The sequence below is a fragment of the Orbicella faveolata genome, unplaced genomic scaffold, assembly GCF_042242905.1.
Source record: "Orbicella faveolata isolate gen_17 unplaced genomic scaffold, um_ofav_v1 contig_24, whole genome shotgun sequence".
NCBI classification, from domain to species: Eukaryota; Metazoa; Cnidaria; class Anthozoa; order Scleractinia; family Merulinidae; genus Orbicella; species Orbicella faveolata.
In genome coordinates this window covers 15,067,350-15,073,349 of record NW_028301552.1, presented here as the reverse complement: position 1 = coordinate 15,073,349, position 6,000 = coordinate 15,067,350, and the positions used below count along the sequence as shown (strand labels likewise).

Below are 6,000 nucleotides of genomic sequence, written 5' to 3'. Positions count from 1 at the left end.
TTTTATTTGTTCCTTTGTACATAAAGCATTTAAAATTGTAACATTATATAGCTTTTGACTGTTGGCTGGCTTTTCACATGGAAGGAAAATATCATAGTTGTTACCCCAATACAATATTTGGATACCAGTGGATTACTGTTGTGCGTCATTGTACCTTATTCATCAGTGTCATATAAATGTACTGAGATCAAAAACAGTTTAACTGACATTAGAGTTTGGTATTTTTCATAACTTTATCAAAACAACCATTAGCACCACAACATGTTCATTTATTATGGTCATGTAGTTATTTTGATTTTTATTGCCTTGTTTTTTTAAGGTGCTGAGCCATCCCAGTTTTCATGGAGCGTGCCAAAAAAGTCTGGAAAAGCTCCTCTAAGGCGAACCAAGAATAAATTAGTTTTAGCTCAGGAAATGGATGTTGCAACTCCATGGAATTCACTGTGGACTCAATAATCATACCAGCACCACCTATAACAGTTTCCACAGTCAGCAGCAGTCAATGTTCAAATTCATTAGCTAATGATCTGGATCCAACCAAAGCCTCTAAAGCTAATGTTGTTGAACAACTACAGAGGCAGATTACATTACTGGAACTAAAGTTAGCTGATTGTGAAGAAAAGTTGGCGGAGATGGAAAAAGAGGGTGAAATTATGCTGGGGTGTCAATTTTCCTTAGACAAAATCAAGGGTGATAATTCAGCCATCCTATTTTACACTGGGTTTCCTTGCTATGAAGCACTGATAAGTTTTTTCAAGTATCTTGAGCGAAAATGAGCGAAAATGCAGTACTGGAAAGGAGAACACTTATTGAGAGAGGCAGCCTTGTCAAGAGGATGAAAATGAAAATAAGCCTGGACCCTCCAGGAAATTAACATTTCTTGATGAATTTGTTTTAGTGTTGATGCGACTGAAGGCTGGATTATTTGTGCAGGACCTTGCAGACAGGTTTGGTGTTAGTACAAGTCTTGTGTTCAGAATATGTATAACCTGGATCAATTTGTTGTAATTTGAACTCAAAGACCTTTTCCCTTTTCCATCACAAGAGTTGGCACACAAAAACATGTCAGATGAGTTTGCCAAGTTTGCAACAACTAGAATAATTTTGGACTGTACAGAGATATTTATTCAGCGTCCCTCAGCCATGCTTGCGCAGTCTGAAACTTGGTCAGACTTCAAGCACCACAATACTTTGAAGCAACTGGTGGGAGTAACTCCAAATGGCCAAGTCCTTTCAGACCTCTGGGATGGGGGCGGGTGTCAGATAAACAGATAACAAGAGAAAGTGGAGTTCTAGATTTATTGAGTTGTGGTGACAATGTTATGGTTGACCGTGGCTTCGAGATACAGGACATTGTGCCTGATGGTGTCATGGTTAATATGCCCCCTTTTTAGCCGGACGAGATCAACTGACTGCATCAGAGACAGAGGAAACTATGACTATCGCCTCTGTGTGAATACATGTGGAGAGGGCAATTGGTAGGATAAAGACTTACCATATTTTGGATGGTAACTTACCCAACACTTTAAGCCCCTATGCAACACAAATAGCCACAGTATGTGGACTATTGACAAATTCTCTTCCTCCATTGCTACCTCCTGCAAAACCAAAACCCTGAATTCCTTTTTTATTAACTTTAGTTTGTTTACATGCCTGAAATGATTTCTGGCATGTTTATCATTTTGCAACCCCTAGACAATCAGATGGGAGATAAAGCAAGAAACACAAATTTCAAGAAACAAGATAATTGCTAGTGTGGCATCTTGAAGTTTTGTGGTTTGGGCTCTTAGCTATTGTTGCTTAACTTGGGGTTCTGTTATTTCAAGTGGAAAGGAGTATTGGTACTCTCCCAACACTATATACCCATGGCAAAATAAGTCTGTTTTATAAAGTTTTTGACTGTAACTAACGTAACACCCAGCTGACATTTCAAGTATTGTCAGTTCAAACTTCACTCAATAGAAGTGCAAATTCATCCTGCAAGGTGATTTGCTTGTGTCTTCAAGGTTCTTATGGATACATTCTTAGCACTGTTACATGAAAGGAAAAATAATGGCTGTAGTAATTAATAATGTAAATTTACTACACACCAATTGTTTACAATTGCCTTTGAAATCGCATTTTCAAACCAACACTTGTGCAGCAATATTGGCCATATGGCAACCAACCTCTGTGCAGGTATAGGATCTTACCCCGCTGCACTCGTCTGGTAATGAGCTCAGGGAAAAGAGCACATCTGTAAAAGAAATCTATCTTTGGCAGGGAGTCACTGATCCAAGAGTTGTCCAAGTAAATTTTCTCCACAAATAGTGGTCTACTCTCTCCAAAGTATACTATAAGAATGATCCCTTTAAGATCCAGGTTAGAACAGTAGAGCTGCCCTTGAATTTGTACATAATAATTATGATTTCGTTTTAACCTTACAGTTCCATCGGCAAGTTTCTCCAGAAAGAAAGTTTTGTTTTGGTAGGCTTCTTCAATAGTCATGCCTGCTTTGCTTAAAGGAGATTTAATTTCCATTCCCCATTTTTTCGTGTGTATCCTTGATGGTTACAATCCTGTTTATGCTTGCCCCCAGGCATGGCTTGTCCTTGGACACCAGTAGCCCAATTTCCTCAACAGTAACATCAATGCCATCCTTTTTCATTTCCCTCATATAAAGGTTCACTGCCTTTGCTTCACTTTCGATGCCATATTGAGTAGCATCTGTTGTAAAATTCGAGTAAAGGATTGATTTCAACTTATTTGAAGGTTCCACTTTGTTCTTAGATGCTTTTCCAAAGTTTGAAGCTGTCAAAAGAGATTTCCTCTTTACAAACGAAAGGTTGTTTTTGTTTTGTCCTCGAGTTGTTCTCTCCATTTCATCTATCTCTTCTTTGGTGATTGTTAAGCCGGAAACATAGGAATCAATCATAGATTTAAAGTGCTCCGTAGCAATACCGTAACTGTCTGTAAAAGGCACAGACTCTGGTGCCTTGTTTGTCTCTTCAGAGTCTCACTCCTGTAGACAGGTTGACTTGATGTCAGGGAACAAAAAAAATGAAGTGGCAGGGAGACAATTTTCAAGACTTTCACTGAAAATCTTGAAACTGTTTTTCTCTCTTGTTCGCTGATTTGGTGATCTTGGATCAAATTTTATAACCTTTGACTGAAGACAAATATTTTTCTTACCAAATCGTATCTTTCTGATTAGCACTTGGTCGAGAGGTTTAGCTGCAACACTTTGGTTGCGGGGTACAACCCACACAGACAGCCGCAATGTACATGATAAAGGCTTGGCATGTTTCTGTAATCCCCTTCTCATAAAATCTTCAATTGCAAACAACACTCCTCCAACGTGGTTACATTTACCTTTTCTGGATAAACCAAGTCCAGCCGGACAAGTGCATGCCGCTCGCAAAATGTGACAGTGCACGGGAAAACATAGCTTAACGCTTATCCGTTAGATGGGCAAAAGCGTTAAGCATCCGTTAGTCATCCGTTAGAAAGTTCTCTTAAAAACGTTACAGGCGTGAGCCCAACCGTTAGATGTTAGCATCAAGCCGTTAGAACGGAGAGTGCAACTGTTAGCAAGAGACATGTATCCATTAGCCGTTAACATTAGACTGTTAGATTGGACAGCATAACCGTTAGCAAAAACTCTGTATCTGTTAGCACGGCTAGTGAAATCGTTAGGAGCCGTTAGAATAAACTAGCATACGTAAAATAGGTAACGGTTCCATTAGAATGGCATGACACGCGTTGAAGTAGAAAGTGGTACGTAGTGTGAAACAAGAGCAGCTCTTGGCTTCCATTTAGTTCAAAACAATCATGAGAGATAGCTATCTCTTGACAAGAAGTTTTGCAATTATTATTTTTTGATGATTGATAAATACAACTTGAATGAAGTTCAATAAAGCCTTCATACTATAATTATTATACATGATCCAAAACAAAATACATTTGCCACTTTCGAGAACAGAAACGACATGTAAAATCATAACAATGCTTGTCATTATATGGATTGTTTTATTTATTCCGCAAAGTCCGGTTGGTTTGAGAGCTTGTAATTTGTTACTGTAATTGGTGAGCAAAGGAAAGTTTAAAAATACCTTGCAAATGCCATAAACGGACGAAACAAACACGGAGAAAACTCAACCAAAATGGCCATGCGATGAATAAAGATTTTTTGTGAACACTGATCACGTGTCAAAAACTTGTGCTTGTGTGCCAATTCACAAAGTGCTGGTTCAAAAATTTGCATAAAGTTGTTTACATCTTCCAAGGTGTGAGAAATGGCCATATTCTGGCGGAAAGCTTGATAAATATTTTAATAGACTGTTGTCTGACTCTGAATCAGATGAAACCAATTTAACTACATGTATGTGACAAAAACAACTTTATCTGATGAAACCAGTGCCAACAAAACACCTGTCGCTTCAAGACTAGCTTCGGACTTTGAAAGGTACCACTTTTCACATGTTCTGTCAAGAAAGCGTAATCTTTCACGAATCCACAGCTAGATAAGATGAAACAGTTACTTTTAAAAAATTCTATACAAAATCATTGTGTAAAAATAAGTTCAAGTGACAAATCCATTTGAGCAAAACAATAAAAAATGTTCACCCTGCTTGAATGGCGAGTTTTAAAATTGTTTACATGCGGGTTTAGTGACGTTTCGCGTCCCACACGATAATAAAGGACTCAAATTCTGAGTTTCTGTCTCGATGAGGAAGTGATAGTTTATATCACTGAGTTTTGCTTTCAATGCTCACCATAGAAATAGTTCTTTTAATGTGTCTCATTGACAACTGATGAAATCGGCACTTTGTGATACATTTTTTTAGAAATCGTGAGTGTAAGACTGATAATGGATTGGCACGATTATGTGTTTTATAACATTGGACTGAAAGCTACACTGTTCGTTCGTTAAAAGCTCTTAGATGTAAACCGTTAGACAACCGTTAAACATCCTTAGTTGTAGACCGTTAGACAACTGTTAAACGGCTTCAGTCATCCATTAGAACAAATTGTGCAACCGTTAGAACGTGTTCTTCATCCGTTAGGTATACATAGTTAGCCGTTAGAATGTTAGGAGAGAGCATTAGAACGCTTTGATCATCCATTAGGCATAATTAGATAACTGTTAGAACTTTAGGACAAAACATTAGAATGCTGTAAAGGCCGTTAACTATCCGTTAGCTATCCATCCATTAGCGACCGTTTAACGGATAAACGTTAAGGTACGTTTTCCCATTCACGGTCACAAATGGCGCTCTGAGGTGAAAACTCCACAACAACTCTGTACAAGGTGTGCAGATTTGACGGATATTTGTGAAATTTTGGCAGAACATTCCAGGGATAATGACAAACCAAAGTATGTTGGGAAATTTTGATATGTAATGTATTTTTCCCATGGCATCCACTTATGCAACATATCTCGCCTCTTTTTAACTACTCCAACTTTAGATTCGGATATCTAGACAATCAATCAGAATATTGAAAAACCTGACACACTTTTGTTGATTGAGGCCTTGCAAAGAAGACTGTGCAGCCATTTTGCTGTATTGCAGCATCTGATACCTGATAAATTCAGAAGAACCCTCTGTTGTTTCACACCTTACGGGCTCCTGACAGATCCTAAAAGAAAAACTCCCTTAACCCATTGACTCCTGTGCTGCCCGTAACTGGCCGTGACGAACGTTGGCCTTTGTTCCACTTAAGGGCCCGGTTGTTGAAAAGAGAGTTAAGTCTAAACCCAAGGTTAAAATCGGCCTAACCTTCGGTTAAATTTTAAGTCCAGGTTAGTTGTGTTGTTCAACGGAAGGTTAACGCTAGCCTGCGGTTAAACAGTGGGTTAAATTTAACCCACTGAGCGAGCAGGGTTAAATTGTTAAACTCCGGTTAAATTAGGAATAAAGATGGCGGACTTGTTGTTTTGCGATTTACGCAGAAGGCAACGAGAAAGGAGATTTAGAACCAGAACTCAGTGTGAAATCGTGCTCGTTACCGCTTTCTACG

General features: G+C 38.6%; 2 pseudogenes; one reads left to right on the top strand and one right to left on the bottom strand.

Annotated features, from left to right (window-relative positions):
• On the top strand, window positions 1–1,765 carry LOC149110568 (uncharacterized; annotated as a pseudogene).
• A 332-nt stretch (window positions 1,766–2,097) lies between these two features.
• Window positions 2,098–4,282, bottom strand: LOC110065080 (uncharacterized; annotated as a pseudogene).
• Between the last annotated feature and the right edge of the window lie 1,718 nt (window positions 4,283–6,000).